The sequence below is a fragment of the Podarcis muralis genome, chromosome 2 (assembly GCF_964188315.1).
Source record: "Podarcis muralis chromosome 2, rPodMur119.hap1.1, whole genome shotgun sequence".
NCBI lineage: Eukaryota > Metazoa > Chordata > Lepidosauria > Squamata > Lacertidae > Podarcis > Podarcis muralis.
The window spans coordinates 98,907,215-98,924,151 of NC_135656.1; the positions used below are offsets into that span (position 1 = coordinate 98,907,215).

Below are 16,937 nucleotides of genomic sequence, written 5' to 3' on the forward strand. Positions count from 1 at the left end.
TTGCTTCCAGTGGTGGTTGAGAAAATGCTGGATTTGCTTTGTCACCAGTTGCACAGAGTGCTTGGATGGAGAAGGTTGAGAAATTAGGGAGCAACAGCCTAGTGGTTAAAGGACATGGTTTGCCTATAGGAGGTCCCAAATTAAATCCCTGACATCACCTGTTTAAAAGATCAAGTAGCAGGTGATGAGAAGGACCTTTGCGTTAAACCATGGAAGGCTACTGATGACAGTGGGCTAGATTGAACAATTACCTGGCCCAATATTTGGCAGCTTCAAATGTTCCATGGTGAATGTGGATCAATGAAGAGAGCTTCATAAGTTTCTGTTAACAATATGAAAAACGTTGGCTCAACATTTGACTCAAAAGCCGCCTTTCACCCCAAACCAACAATTTGGTTACTTTCTCCCCCATATACTTGGATATCTGTGGAGGGCCCTTCAGTTTGAACCAAAATAAATAAATGTATAAAGGCAGGATCACTGCCCTGCAAATTGGAAGCTTCTCAATACTTAATCCTGACTCTTCTGCAAAGTGTTATATCGCCTTTCTCTTGACAGGCCAGCTTTTACGGAGTTGGTGTTAAACTTTAGTTCATCTTCCTGACGTTTCCTTACCTGCTAACGTTCATGTTTTATGTGATCTTTCACACAGCTTAAAAGCCACTTCTGGAAGTGTTGCAGAATCTAGCATAGGTTTAGTACTTATCTCTGTTTTAATTGTTTCCAGAAAAAGACAAATCTGTTTGCAACTTAATCATTCAGAAAAATGCAGGAGTTTTGTGTTGTAACTTTCCCATGGTTTTCATGATCTGTCGTTCATGTGACACAGTTTGGGGTGGTATCCTGGCATACAGTTTTTTCCTGCCCTTTAAAATTCAGCGTGATGTGGTAGTACAGTAGTACCTTGGGTTACAAACTTAATTCGTTCTGGAGGTCCGTTCTTAACCCGAAAACGTTCTTACCCTGAGGTGCGTTTTCGCTAATGGGGCCTGCCGCTGCGCTGCCGGCACGCTATTTCCGTTCTCATCCTGGGGCAAAGTTTGTAACCTGAGGTACCACTTCCGGGTTAGCGGAGGTTGTAACCCGAAGCGTTTGTAACCCAAGGTGTTTGTAACCCGATGTACCACTGTATATTGATTTAAAAGGCACCGTTGGTAATGCAACAGGTACTGCAATTTAGAAGGAATGTTATAACACAAAAACCACTATTACAATAAAGCCCCACACCTGAATGCAGCCATATTACTTGCACAAGCAGAATGACCTATTTTCCCACAATGCAACTTGCTCACCCTTTCCTCTCCTCACATGCCTCTGTACCCACCAAATCTGCTCCAGAGGGAGCCCCCAGAGTACCATATTTTTCCATGTATAACACCCCCCTATTTTGGGGGACTCCAAATTAAGAAAATGGAGGGGATTGCTCAGACTTGTTCAGCTTTTTTGCAGGGGGGGAATTGCCCAGGGTTGTTGAGCTTTTTGGGGGAGGGATTGCCGAAAATCGCACACTAACATGCCTCGTCAAAGCAACCAATCATCGATCTGCTCGCCGCCGGCAGCCACCAATCACCTGCCCAATTGCCGCAGTGACAGCCAATCAACACCAACCCTTGATGCAGCCACCAATCTCCCACCCAATCACTACTGACAATCTCCTGCTCGCCGCACCAACCAATCCCCAGTCCACCCTATGCACTATCTGTGTATAAAACACCCCCCAATTTTTCACATTATTTTATAATTAGAAAACCTCGTCTTATACACGGGAAAGTACGGTATATTTTGGGGAGCGCATCAAAGAGGGGAGGCAGAAAAAGGAGCAGAATTCCATTCCATTCCACTCGTGCAATTACTGTACTTTCGTAGCATACAACCCAATTAATTTTTTTAAACTTGTTACATGTTTCAGGCTTTTATATGAATTGGGTATTTTTATCGTACAGTGGTACCTCGGGTTAAGTACTTAATTCGTTCCGGAGGTCCGTACTTAACCTGAAACTGTTCTTAACCTGAAGCCCCGCTTTAGGTAATGGGGCCTCGCGCTGCCGGCGCACGATTTCTGTTCTCATCCTGAAGCAAAGTTCTTAACCTGAAGCACTATTTCTGGGTTAGCGGAGTGCGTAACCTGAAGCGTATGTAACCTGAAGTGTATGTAACCCGAGGTACCACTGTATTCTAAATGTGTTACTTTCCTTACCCCTTTTTAAAGGCAACATGGGCTACATATCTTTTTACAAAAACAAGACGCTGAATTGTTTTCATGTGGTCAGCTGTACTTAGTGTCAGATTCTGAGGGTCTGAAGAACTTTCGCTATGGGGAGCCGTGTCCCCTTTGAAGCCCCCTGGATCTGCAGCTTGTTGCCGCCGACTTTCTTGCTGCATCATCTTCCTCTTCTTTACAGTTCCAGTTTCAGAAACCCGACGAATAAAGCAAAACGGGCCTAAGTTCTGTTGGAGCATTTTTCCGCGTTGCCAAGGTTACGTTTTGAAATGCTCTCGACTTGAATCTTTTCTCTGATTTATTGGACTTGACTGTGAGCTAAACTACTTTGCTTGCTTTTTAATCTCACCCAAGGCCTTGATTATAGAATTGGGTGTGTATTTGGGGGGGGGGAGGGGTTGTTTAGCAGGGAGATTTTTTTTTTTTAATATACATTTTGCAATTCTGTTTTTAATGAAAGGAAAGGGAGTGGTGACACTGCGAATGGGAGACGATTCTCTTCTTGCATTAAAAGGAACATCTGTATTCATGCCTCGCAATTATATAACCAACAGACAAACCTAGAAGGGGGAGTTGGTTGTTATGCAATACTTACCTTTGTAGAGCAGTTAGCTGAATAGCATTCTCTCCTTCTCCTCCTCCCCCCTCCGCCCTGGCGCTTTTTCTGCAAAGGAGCTTTCCTATGGGCTTTGGATGTGATAAAAATGTTCAGGCTTGAAACTGAATGAAGCTACTGTATGTATGGCTGTTTGGTACTTGGAAGTGGTGAAGTGGGGGAGGGCAGGGGGAGGGAGGAGATTTTTCCAGGGCTGATGATTAATCTGGCTGCTGCATACTAATATTTTTTTATTCCTCGATGCACGTGATCAGAAAATCCAGTGCTCTGGGCCAATCTCTGTTGCTAATGGATTATGAAGTCTTGTATTTTGAAAATGGAATTCCCTGCTGATTATGTGGTAAACATGTTAAAGGCTCACAAGGTCACTCAAACTGAGCATGCCTTGACTGCCTGCTGATCCTTATTGCTGCAACCAGAGGACTCTGCTGAACGGACGACTAATGGCCCAAAATGCGTAAAATGGGTCCTTTCCTCTACATCCACCCCACCCCCCAGTCATTTGAAATCCTCAAAATTCGGCTCTTAAGTAGTGCAGTTACATGTTATATTGCAAAAGTCAAAAATCAATAAAATCGCATGTGGAGCAGGGGAGAAGGACTGGCTGACCACCACAGAAATGCTCGTGGAACAATAGCCGTTTTCAAAATGAGCAGCTCACGGCATTGATCAACAACCCCCGCTGCCTTTTTCTGAATTAGGAAGGAGCCGCCATACTTAAGAAAAACAGCCACGGCCAAAACTGAGCAGCCACAGGCAGCTTTACAGTTCTTGCAGTGATCAATTGGCTTTCTTTAGCTGTGGGAGAGGAGCAGTCTAATAGCCGGCCTACCTTGATATATTCCAGCCTTTAAAAACTGCTCCCAGAACCTACAAAGAAAAAGGCAGCAAAATCAACTAATTCTTTTTTTAAAAAATGCAGCTGAGTTGCATCTCTACATCTGGGGAAATGACTTAAAAGCATATGTTACTGTGTTTAAATCAAGTGTGAAAAATGGCAAAGGAAAGACAAACGGGCACTTTCTGAACCAAGGCGATACCACACCAGCCTATCTGCAGTTAAGCCCCAAATGAGGTGTCATTTTGTTGCTAAGGTGTAGAAGAGCTTATACAGTGGTACCTCGGGTTAAGAACTTAATTTGTTCTGGAGGTCCATTCTTAACCTGAAACTGTTCTTAACCTGAGACACCACTTTAGCTAATGGGGCCTCCCGCTGCCGCTGCACCGCTGCTGCGCAATTTCTTTTCTCATCCTGAAGCAAAGTTCTTAACCTGAGGTACTATTTCTGGGTTAGCCAAGACTTAAAATGGTGCATCAGAGTTGAGAGCACCCCTCGCGTATCGATGCTGTATGTCCTGTTCAACATGCAGCAGCTAAATATGAACACGGATGTAAGGAGAAGTCCAGTTCCCAATCTGAAGCCAAAATCCCAAATCACATTAACAGAGGAAACCATCTTGAGGGTAAAAACAGCAAATACAATTTGCGCCGTTGTGCATAAATGCAGTTAAGAGAACAAGCGAAAGGGAGGTAGAATCAAAGGAAGACAAACCTTGCCCAAAGAGTGGGAGGACACAGCTTTCCTTTTTCTGCTTTTCAGTCAAGTCCTCGCCCCCCTCCCCAGTTTCCCTCCTCCCAGTGACCCCAAGATACCAGCTCCAAGGCTGGCCTAGCCTCTCCTCTCCCCTTGTTGTTCCAGAGGCATATTCTCTCCTGCTCCACCCCACCCCATGGAAATGTTTTCTTTCTGCTCTTGCAGAGGTGGGTCAGCTGCAGAGGCTTGTACAACTGCAAGGAGGATGCCCGCATCCTCCTGCTCCATCCAGAGATCCTCCTCTCTGCCTGTGGTGGAGAAAGGACCACACTATCCAAGCCCCTAGGACAGGCATCTCCAAACTCGGCCCTCCAGATGTTTTGGGACTACATCTCCCATCATCCCTAGCTAACAGGACCAGTGGTCAGGGATGATGTGAATTGTAGTCCCAAAACATCTGGAGGGCAGAGTTTGCCTTTGCCTGGCCTAGGATGTATTTCTGGTGGCAATAGAATTGAAGACTAAAAGTTGCGAAAAACATTATCTGTGCTCATTGTTTCATTCCATAACTCAAAACAGGGAAACAAAGTTCTGAAGTTTTAGTTCTTAAGCCCCAAGGTTCTTAAGCGTTATCATAGGCCTAGCTCTTGTTGAGGGAATAAACCTGTATTCTATGTAAATATGTACAGACATTTACTACCTCAGAGGAGTATTTCAGCTTACACTGGTCCCTGCCTGTCCACATTACCAATGAGGGAGAAAAGCTGGCCGTGTTTTGCACACTGTAAACTTGCCGCACTTGTTGTGTAAAGACTCACTTCTGTTTCCCTAAGATGCTTGCTGCATTTCTTGCCGCACTGAGCTAAAACTGGTTCATAAGTTCAAAATGCGAACTTCTTTCTTTCTTTTTTGAAAATAAGAATCTTTATAAGTTTTATATCCTGTTGGTTTCACCCAACTATTTGTTTTTGCCTTTAGCAGCCACCCACATTATATTTTTCAGCCTAGCAAACCATTTCAGGTTTAATTTTTCGTTATGTGTTGGGGGAGGGGGAAACCCATCTGCTGACCAGCATCACTGAAGAGCGGCTTCAAAGTGGCCAGAGATTAAGAGAATACAACAAAAATCAGAGCGAACACTTCCCTGAAGTTCATCTTGAAAGTTTTTCTTTATCACTTGCCAGGCAGCGTTCCAGTAAGTAGTGTGGGAAGATGGCTGATGGTTTTAGATGCCTTTGTTTCTTTATTAATTCCCAGTGCTCTTCAGTTTGCTCCCATAATTACGACACGCAAAGGGCTTCCAAAGGGCTTTGTCCTCATTGTGAGGAATCTGCAGTGGGTATTCAAGTGGTCCTAAAAGGTATTGAGACGTGAAAGCCAGTGGCCAAGAGGGAAGAAATTGCAGCTTAATGCTGAGTTATTAGTGCTCTTTACAATCTCAGACATAGTAAAGATATGCATCTCAAATGTAATATTCCATCAGCAGAAAACAGTGGCATGCTCTCTCGATTGAATTCTAAGCACCAAGAGGGAGTGGGAGCTTTTTTTTTCTTTTTTAGCTGTCTCCCAAAGCCTAATCATGGAGTTCCATCACGGGAAAGACTCTCCTCCCTGCAAGAGAGGGGAGTGGTTGTGGCCGGGAGCCGGACTCCACCTCAAGTAGGGGGCGTTTGCCCCCTGCCCCCCACTCACTTGGCTGGCGCCCACGCCCACGGCCAGGCACCTAACCAGGTGCCTCCAAGGGGGCGTGTACAGCAGCCTAAATTGCTGCGGCGCCAGCCTCCCAGCCCTCACTTTTCGTCGTCCCGTCGCAAGTCACCCACCCTCCACTCCCTTAGAGCAGGGTTTCAGTTTCTTTTGGCCTTGCTATGGACCTTAGGTTGGTCGCCCTTGTTGTCCGGGGGGCCTGGTAGGAATTTTTCCATTTGGCATTAGGCTTTTTGGTTTTTTCGCCTACCTCGTAGCAATTGTCACAACTTTCGTGGTATTGGTAGGTAGGTTAGGCATTGGAATAATGTGTTGTGCTGTCGAAGGGCTAGGTGTGGCCATCGCCTGTGCCTTCAATTTTTGGGTATTCCGTTAAAGGAATCTGGTGGTCGTGTATTCTGTCCGATGTCTGCGTGGCGGGAGGCCATGGCACGACCCTCGGTGACATCAGGGGAGAGCTTATATTAGCATCAACAGGCTCCACCTACTAATGAATTAGCATCAACAGGCTCCACCTACTGGTGAATAAACCCCCTTGTTTTCCGACTCACCCACCCCTCTCCGAGTGGGTGGAGTCAGCTGATGTAATCCAATGCCTAAGCCAATACCTTTTCACTTGCTGTAATCAATAAAGTTGTGGCCTTTTCTTGCCCATTAACCTTATATCACGTGTCCTTGTGTTTCATTCCACTGCGTGGGGATCGGGTCCTCGAACCACAACATGGAATGGGTTAAAGCAGGGGTAGGCAACCTAAGACCCGTGGGCCGGGTGCGGCCCAATCGCCTTCTCAATCCGGCCTTCTCAGTCCGGGAATCAGCGTGTTTTTACACGAGTAGAATGTGTTCTTTTATTTAAAATGCATCTCTGGATTATTTGTGGGGCATAGGAATTTGTTCATTTTTTCCTTCAAAATATAGTCCGGCCCACCACATGGTCTGAGGGATGGTGGACCGGCCCACGGCTGAAAAAGGTTGCTGACCCCTGGGTTAAAGCTTCATATAGCCATCTGGGGGGAAAGTTTTTTAATGAGATGGAGCTCAGGAGCAGTTTAGAAGTAAAGGAAAGTGTGATAGCTTAGCAAAGATCAACAGCTGGTGATGGACCCTTTTATGCAGTTGGTTTCCAGTGTTGTCATGCTGTTTGCCTTCCAAAAGCTTATACCTCTCCCTCCACAAACACCTACTTCTGCACCTTCTCCCTTAGCTTATGTTAGCTTGGATATAAATTTGCCTAGTTAGACAGCCGGACCTTGGAAGCCAAACGCCTTGTGAGTCAAATGTTTTGGCTCCTGAATGCCGCAAACCCGGAAGTGAATGTTCTGGTTTGCAAACGTTCTTTGGAACCCGAACGTCCGATGTGGGTTCTGTGGGTTCCTACAGCCAATCAGAAGCTGCGCCTTAGTTTCCAAATGTTTTGGAAGTCGAATGGATTCCATTCGACTTCCAAGGTACGACTGTAATGTATTTCCATAGTTCCATACTTAGTTGGCATAGTTAGCCCCATTGATCTCATCGGAACCCGATGTCGCATCAGAATACTTAGAGCTGAACTTTAGTCAATGTATCCAAACAGGATTTGGGTGGGAGGGTGGTTTCTGCACACCACACCCCAAACCCAGTGTTAGGTTATAATATTGCCTAATGAATGTCAGCTTTCTCATGTACTTTCTCCATTTGTTTTAATACTGCCTCCCAGTTTCTCACAGTTTAATAATGTGGTCAGCACGCTATTAAAGTTTTCTCCATTGTCATATGGTTAGGAATTTACGAGCTGCTCCAGATTGAAAGAAAGTACTTCAGTTGCTTGATTCCTTAAGTTTTATGGCTGAACTGAACATTAGTTGCCCTGGTTCAAGAGAATATTGCGAGTGTGTGTGTGAAAGAGAGAGAGGTCCAGCTGCTAAAAATCAATTAGCACATAAAGCAAATATTTTCAGTTCTGCTTCTGTTAAAGGTGAAAATAAATCTCTCTGCTTAAGTCATAACACTCTGGAAATATCCATAATCAAAGACTTGTCCTCCTTGAATAATTACGGCCTTGAGTTATGAAGTCAAGATTGCTGGGAAGTTGCCAGAGCAGATTTGTTTAAGAATGGAGAGGAGGGGGGGGGGTTCCTCCTCTGATAGCCTTTTAAGAATTGCAATGTCCCACAATGCACTTAATTAGTGATTTAAGAAGAGACACATCTGTTTCAACGAGAATTGTGAAAATTATTATTATTTGAGTGGGAATGCATAATAAATGGCCCTTGAAGGGCTAATGCATCTTGAAAATGAGACGTATATTGTAAAATGATCAGGTAGATATTGGCCTGGTTTGCATGCAGATCTAAACTGTTCTGTAGCCTCCGTGCTTGGATGTCCCTCTGCCCCTGCTCTGGCACAGCCACAAGGAAAAGTCTAGAAGCTTTTTGCGTTCGGTAAGCCATGGTTACAGTTATGTCTGAGTCCTGACAAAGGCCTTATTTGCACGATACAGTAAGACAAACTAATGCTTACCAGGACCGCATAGGCTCTCAGAAAGGAGGTTGAAAACCAGGCCAAGCAGTGGTCAGCACCAGTGCTTCTCCCCCCCCCCCCCCCCGAAAAATAGGTGCCGGTACTCACCATTAGGGACGTGGGTGGTGCTGTGGGTTAAACCACAGAGCCTAGGGCTTGCCGATCAGAAGGTTGGCGGTTCGAATCCCCGCGACGGGATGAGCTCCCTTTGCTCAGTCCCTGCTGCTGCCAACCTAGCAGTTTGAAAGCACGAAGTGCAAGTAGATAAATAGGTACCACTCCGGCGGGAAGGTAAACGGCGTTTCCGTGTGCTGCTCTGGTTCGCCAGAAGAGGCTTAGTCATGCTGGCCACATGACCTGGAAGCTGTACGCCGGCTCCCTCGGCCAGTAAAGCGAGATGAACGCCGCAACCCCAGAGTCGTCCGCGACTGGACCTAATTAATGGTCAGGAGTCCCTTTACCTTTTACTCACCATTAAGTTGTTACAGTAAGTGGCACACTTTTTAACAACCACAACAAAAGAGGTGCAGGTACTTCGTACCCTCTAGTACTCCAGGAAAAAAAAAAAAAGCACTGGTCAGCGCTAGCTGCAGTTTAGGGGAACTAGCCAGCTTCAGACTGTTCTTAATTATCTTGTCTTGTTCCCCCTCTAAATACAAATGACAGTTCTTGGCTTAGACAAAGTGAGTAACCAAGCTCAGTTGAAAATGGATGCAATCTCTTTCTTGCAGTTGCACCAGGAGAGGGGGGAGGGGTTTTTATGCAAGACCAGGCTTGTTCTTAAACTACCTGTCATGATCCTGAAGTCAGATTCCTCTTATTTAGGGTGAGGGGGGATGAGGATGAGGACTCAGAAGCCGAGAAGGGGAAGGGTAGGCAGACCCCAACCCAGAAATGCTTTGTCAGATAAGTTTATGGTGCTAGTGCCCTCTGGTCCGAGAATGTAGCATTGCTATCTTCAGAGGACTGCTTCTCAAAGACCCCAGTGTCTACCCTGCTGCTTTGGAATGGAAGACTGGGAAATAGAATGTGGCCTTTTAACTGAAAAAGCACCTTCTAACAAGGGTGAGGCTGGCAATAGGGATGCCGAAACACCAGAGCTCTTATCGTTGGGGGTCCCAAACTGTGGCCTGCGGACTTCGTTCATGTGGTCCATGGCCTGTCTGCTTTACGCATTCATATTGCATGTTTATTGCTGATTTGTTTCTTACATTTTCATTTTATCGCATTACAGATTGAACTCTGTGGAATTCAGACTGTAACGCAGTGAAACACAACACAGGAAAGCACACATAACCAAGTGCAGTGCGTTACAAATGCTACAAGAGGCAGAAAAACCTCTAGACTGCCAGGACCCTCAGCGATATTCATATGGTGCAGGGGGGGGGGAGAAGTGTGGGAGCCGCTGCCCAATAGTCCTGCTTGTCTTCCAACTAAATTACATGTTAACATTGCATCCGAATGCAGCCGCTAGAGACATGCATAAATTACTTTGCATCACAGGCCGCAGATATTGAGCTCGCTCAACCTTGTAAATAAGCTGACAAAAGGAAGTCACCTGCAAATTTATTTACTAGTCTGCTGCGGACTAGCAGAGAAGGGCCCACTGCATTTCTACACTGGGTGCAGAGGAGAGGGATTATGTTCTCTCGCAGCCCGTTTGGTTCCTATGCCTTGCAGGGAGGAGGGACAGAGTGCTCCATTCATAGAGTGCAAGAAATTTTGCAGCCATAGGTGATTCCTTCCTTCACCACTGCTGCCCCTTCTTAACTCCACCATGGCTCTGTCTATCTCCAACCTGCTCACTTACCCATTGACTCCTGCTAACACAATGACAACACTGTGCCTCAGCTGCTCCGCTCTGCTCAACTTCACTCTGAGAAAGGGGTTGGGGAGCGGGGGGGGGGGGAGGCTGAGGTGTGGCCGGTACTGCGGCTACATTAGCAATAACAAAATAGTTAACAAGTAAACAGGTGGGCAGGGAGAGAGGAAGAGTGAGAGCAGGGCTGAAGAAGGGGGCCAGGTATGATTCTAAAGAACCATATGGAAGCCTTGGTGTCTGAATGGATTAGTGGGCTGGTCAGATGAGATGAGCTAGTTGAGAGGGGCCGGGTCACTAATTTCTCACTGCCCTTGCTGCTTAAGGAAATTGAATTATTTGCCTCTTGATAATGCCAACTCTGGCCCTCCTCCCCCAGGAACCCACTTAGTCTCTTGCATAGAATCCCAGATGTTTCCCTGCATGCGGTTCCTTGTTGCCTATGGCTACCAGGTGAGTGCTTCAGTACAAGGATGAGCTCAGCCGTAATCCAGGAGCTCGGAGAATGTGAAAAGAACGCCGTTAGCAAACTACATTTCTTATTAACTCTCTTTAGAGGAGCTTGGTTTGTTTCAGCAGCCATGCATGGTGACTTTGATGGGTGTGTGTACACAGCTGTATGCCAGAATAGTTGGTGGCATTAGTTAGTTGTTCATTAAAATTATATCCCTCCCCTCTTCCCGAAGGAGCCCAGGGTGGCAAACTGTGTTAAAATAATAATAAAAATAAAAACGCATTGAAAACAATTCCAATGCAGATGTAGACTGTGAAAGATCTCAACGTCAAAGAATTGATGAAAGAGGAAAAGGTAACCTTGGTGGCACATGTCTGTTATTCAAGAGGAAGGAATTCCAAAGGGTAGATGCTACTGCCACTAAAGGCTCTCAAACCCTCAGTGAGTTAGGGACTTGCCCTGCATGCGAACTCAGGCTCTGGTGGATTGAGCGAACGAGACCCATAGCCCAATGTTCAAGAAGGCGGTTTCTGCATGTGCTGTAGAGGGAAGGGAGGGGTGGATGGGGCTGGTCAGCCTGGGAAGGTTGCTATTCTAGGAAAAGGGAAACTCTTATCCTAAACCTCTGCTACCTTGTGGCTATACTCATTAGTGAGAAAGGCTTTGGGAGTAAACCCCACACAAATCTGGAATGTAGTCCTTAATGGCACCTTGTAACTCCTGCAGCCAAGCTGGTGCCAAATGTCTTGATCTGCTTTCCTTTAGAGCAGTGTTTCCCAACCTTGGGCCTCCAGCTGTTTTTGGACTACAACTCCCATCATCCCATCATCCCTTTTCAGCATAAGGCAGCTGGCTAAATATTCTCCCCTCCATTTAAGCCCCACAGGAGCCCCCCCATCTCACCAACTCTTCCTTTTTATCAAAGGGAAGGAGGGAGGGCAAACAAGCAAAAAGATAGTCTCCTTTATTTTTTTTAAAAAACCCTTTATAATATGGAGGAAAGCTTGATTAGGAGGGAGGAGGAGAGAGAAAATAAAGCTGGAACCACCACTATCTCCTAAGTATCTGTAAAGTATCAGTTCAGCTGAGCTACCTCCTGGGAAGCTATTAAGTCTCCACCTTTTGTTCACCTGAATATATTGCCTTGTTCAAAATGCTTATCATGATGATGTTATTTTGATACCGGTATTCAATGATAATGGCGATTTATTGCACAGCCCTAGTGCTAGATTGTATGGTCCCATCTCAGAGTTCTGGTTTCCACTTCTGAATGAATAATTTTTCTGAAAGCACTCACATATGTCGCTTAATATGCTATCACTTACCAGTCAGTGACTCAGCTGAGTGGAGGAACATTCTGCATGAAGAATACTGTATTTGGGATCATATTAGGAAACAGTTTAAAATATTTTTGGGCTGCGTTTTTGTACTCTTACTTTGTAAGTGATGCTGAGACATTTGTGTAAAAGGAGGAATAAGTTTAAACAAGCAAGCAAAACATAAATAAAGAAGGCTATTTGTGCTGTCTGGCCTTTAATTGGTATCTCTCATGCAAGTCATCGCTCAAATGCCGCAGCATCAAGTAATAAATATGCATGTGTGAATCCTCGCAGAGAGAGGCTTTCTTTCTGCTGCAGGTTCTTCTGCTTGGCGTGGACGCTCATTTGCTTCTGCGCTTTCCTTGTTGGTTTTGTGTCAAAATCCAGTCCTCTCCACACCCACTGGAGAAAGAACCCAAGGTGATTGTTAAATATTATTCAGGAGAATGTGAAGTGAGAAGAGAAGGCGAAATGCTGACCCTTTAATCTGAAGCGAACCATCTGTGTTTGATTTCCACATCTTGCTGAGTTTTCAGCTAATGTGAATTCACAGTTTGTTTCTCCATTTGGTGCTCCCACATGCTAAGCAAATTGGTTCCAATATGTGCTGATGAAACTCAAGAGAGGTCTGATTGCAGAAGTTAGCTTCTGCCTGAGAACATTCGTGTTCTAGCTTGCCATAAACTTCTTGTTGGCTGGAGATCTGTTGGGGACACCTTTCTCCTTGACCTAACTGGGTGAAGTGGAACTGTAGAGGTCTAAGGTGGAGACAATTTGCTTACATGTGCTTACGCATCTCCCAACTTGTCTATGCTGCTGCTGCTGCTATTATTATTATTATTATTAATTTATTTCCACAGCAGGTTTCCCCCAGCAGAGTTCTTTAAAAAAATCGCCGTGTCCCCCTGAAGTATGCTGAGTTGCATTTTCCCTACTCTTCTCCGCTCCCAAGTCTAAGCCCCAGACTCTGTAGCCCTGCATTTATATAGAGAGAGAGTCAGAGATTTGTCACTAAATCCTGGTCCTGTTATGAGGTGACATCCATTCCTGAACAAGTACTTTTCTAGCTATACCATTCATGTGCCAAACCCACACACTAATGGCACTTAGGGCTGCATTTTCCAAATATAGCTGCCATATGGAACAGCTGCCATGCAAAGGACATTTAAAGTGTCTGTGACATGACTCCTTTTTTTGTGTGAGAAGCAGCCCTTAAATAGTATTCTCCCTAGCTGCTCCTCCAGAGACATTCCAGAGCCTGTGTTAGCTTTTAGAACTGTTTCAAGGCTCTTTCTACTTGAACTGGCATTATGTGATAAGAGTTTCTTTCATTCCTGTTGCACCATTGCGTGTGACATGTAAAGCTCCTTGCTGGGCCTGGTAAATTTTGCAGACAACCAGGCACCTTTTGGAGGGCATGTATGTCACACTTGGCTGACAAGCTATAGGGCAGAGCAACTTCTAAGGAGGAGCATGTGTTGGCTCTCATAGGACTTCGGGCCAGTGAGAATCTGCATATGCTTTTGGAGTTGGGGCAGTCTTCTCCGGCCTATGGCTTGAAAGTCAAGAACAACAAAGATGGAGGTGGATTGGCACCCTAAAGAACGCCCACGTTGTGGGATGCCCTCCCATCAGATGCCAAGGAGATGAGTAACTATATAACCTTTAGAAGGCATCTGAAGGCAGCCCTGTATAGGGAAACTTTTTAAGGTTTAGTGTTTCCATATACAGTCAAACCTCGTTTTGTGGACGGGATCCATTCCGGAGGCCAGTCCGCAAGTCGAAAATAACACACATCGAAGTGCCACGTCTGCACACACACTTCTGTGCATGCGCAAACAGCAAACCCAGAAGTAACCCGTTCCAGTACTTCCGTGTTTGCCGTGGACGTTCGCCGAAGCGGACGCAAGTGGAGGCGGCTGCAGAACGAGGTTTGACTGTATGTGAAAGCCGCCCAGAGTGGCCGGGGGAAACCAGTCAGATGGGTGGGGTACAACTAATAATAATAAAATTATTATAATATTATTATTAAGAGAAGTCAGGAATTCCAAGCAAGTGGTCACATGAAAGTGGGTCCATCTCTCCAAGACTTGGAGAGGCATTTAAAACAGGAGAACTGGGAAGTTTCCAGGAGAGCCAGATTAAGAAAGTCTGCACATGAATGCCAGCAGCACCACTTTTGCTAATAATGTGGGTACAAAGTATGCCTTGATTTCCCAAGAGGCTTAGTAAATGAGCCCACAACTAGGCACAGACAAGTGTGACTCAAACATCAGAAAAGGCGAACCCAAGGGTCAGATCGGATGAATAAATGAAGCTACCTTAAATTGAGTCAAGCAATTGGTCCGTGCAACTAGGGTGTCTTTCCTGTCACCTGATCTTTTAGTAGGGCATGTCAGGGATTGAACATGGAAACTTCTACATTCAAATCACGTATTTTACTCATTTAGCTATGGTTACTTTCACTATAAATGAAAGGATCCTGAATGGCTGTTCAGAAGCCAACACCCAATTCTCATGGGATGCTAAGAAATGTTGGTAAGCAGGTAGGACCCTCACAGTGGATCCCATATGGTTGGCAGAAGAGGACATGATCTTGCTACAAATGGTCTGTAACCAGGAAAATCAAAGCGATGTTCCAGGGATAGGCAATTCAAGACGTGATGGTCTTGACTGCAGGCTTCTGTATGAGCTTGTCCCACAAGTGCCCACTGCCCTGCGTCCTTCCCAAATCTCTACAAGAGATTTAGGGGGACTTAGGGCAGGGGAGGAGGAAGTTCTATTGTAAAAGTGAAAATATTTGCACGGATGGAGCATGTTAGTTGGCTAACCACTGTTTATTCAAGCCCACATTTCACTGAACCATGCTCTACTTGGAAAAATAAAATCTTTACCTGCTTCTTTTTGCCGCGGTAATGCTATTTACATGCACTTTAGACTTTTGTAAGCCACCTTGAGGGCAATGTGCTATGAAAGGTGGGTTGAAAAACACACACTCAAGTTTAAAGAAAGAGAGGATTATAGCTATTGCTGATGTACATGTAAGCAAATTTCAGGAGAAAGGCAAAACAGTCGTCTTGAGCATAACCCTTGACCAGCCTGATATAGATGTTGGCGGCATTGGCGGTGTCCCCCACCTCCACCCAGCTTGGTTTCTCCCTACTACTGACTGTAGTTAGGGTGCCAGCAGCATCAGTGGAAAATGTTGCTATCTTGTATGCCTGGGAATACTGCAGGCCAGCATTAGGGTCATGTAAGTAGTTGCAAGCATCTCTGGACTTGTGGAAGCAAGGTGGTTGGAAGAACTAGGCACCAAATTAGTAATTAAGTATGCATGTGTGTCTAGAAGGGACGCGGGTGGCGCTGTGGTCTAAACCACTGAGCCTAGGACTTGCCGATCAGAAGGTCGGCGGTTTGAATCCCTGCGACGGGGTGAGCTCCTGTTGCTCGGTCCCTGCTCCTGCCAACCTAGCAGTTCAAAAGCACGTCAAGTGCAAGTAGATAAATAGGTACCACTCCAGCGGGAAGGTTAACAGCATTTCCGTGTGCTGCTCTGGTTTGCCAGAAGTGGCTTAGTCATGTTGGCCGCCTGACCCGGAAGGTGTACGCCGGCTCCCTCGGCCAATAAAGCGAGATAGGGGCCGCAACCCCAGAGTTGTCCGCGACTGGACCTAACAGTCAGGAGTCCCTTTACCTTTACCTATGTGTCTAGAGGAGAACGAAGCATTTCAAGACTGTTGGTCTGCAGAGATACAAGAAAGTTCAAATGAATAGTTTGACATGGGGGGAGAGGAAGGGCTCCTGTGCTTTTTTTTGCTAAAACTTTCTAGTACAGTGGTACCTCTGGATGCGAATGGGTTTCCGTTTGCATTCCTGAGTAGAAGGCAACCCGCATCTCTGCGTCTGCACATGTGCGGGTCGCGATCCGCCTCTTCTGTGCATGCGCTTGACGTCATTTTGAGCGTCTGCGCATGTGCGAGCGGCGAAACCCAGAAGTAGCGCATTCTGTTACTTCCAGGTCGCGTAACCTGAAAACGCTCAACCTGAAGCGACTTTAACCCGAGGTATGACTGTAATGTCCAAAAGTGCCCCTGCCCTCTTGTAGTGATATTTTGAGTATTGCCCTAAAAACAGGCGAAAATGCTGATTTTTGGATTTCTGCACCTCAGTTCTAAGGGCTGCTACCCACCTAGTTATTCTCCAGCTGCTGCAGCCAGTCCAGTTAATCAGCCTTTGAACTAGGATTGATTTCCCTCCTCCTTTTGATCCCCACTCCTCCATTAAAAAACACTGAACTGATGGTAGAGTAACGGATGGAGATCACCCCAGATGCACACACCTGCTTGACTCTTCATGAATCACAACAATAATTAGATAACCTTGCAACCTGTCTCCATCATCAGCGACACCATCATTATTTAACGTCGCGCACATGCCTAAGTTTCAGCAAATGTCCTTCTGGGAAACGAGATTTTGAGAGAGGAGCAAAATGTCTATGAAGGGAAAAAACCGAGAGAGAAAAAGAATGCCTGGTTTTGGCCTAAAAATAAATCCGGGGAAGGGGGTGGGGGTGGGGGAGAGAAACCGAACTGCTGCATTTGCTACAGACACATGCATACATATATATTCATTCTCTAGTTCTGTTGCCTTGCAATCGAGGGCAGTACCATTTCAACACTTCCCTGGGCGTCCTCCCAGACAAAGGCAGAGAGAAAATTAAAAGGGAGATGCGGAGAGGGGGGGAAGGGGGGCTGAAAACCCCGCCGTA

The 16,937-nt window shown here is 45.8% G+C and overlaps 1 protein-coding gene across 27 annotated transcripts in view; it reads left to right on the plus strand.

The window, feature by feature from the left end:
- Window positions 1–16,937, plus strand: part of MAGI1 (membrane associated guanylate kinase, WW and PDZ domain containing 1) — a 472,724-nt gene that overhangs the window by 241,161 nt on the left and 214,626 nt on the right. The window lies entirely within an intron of this gene.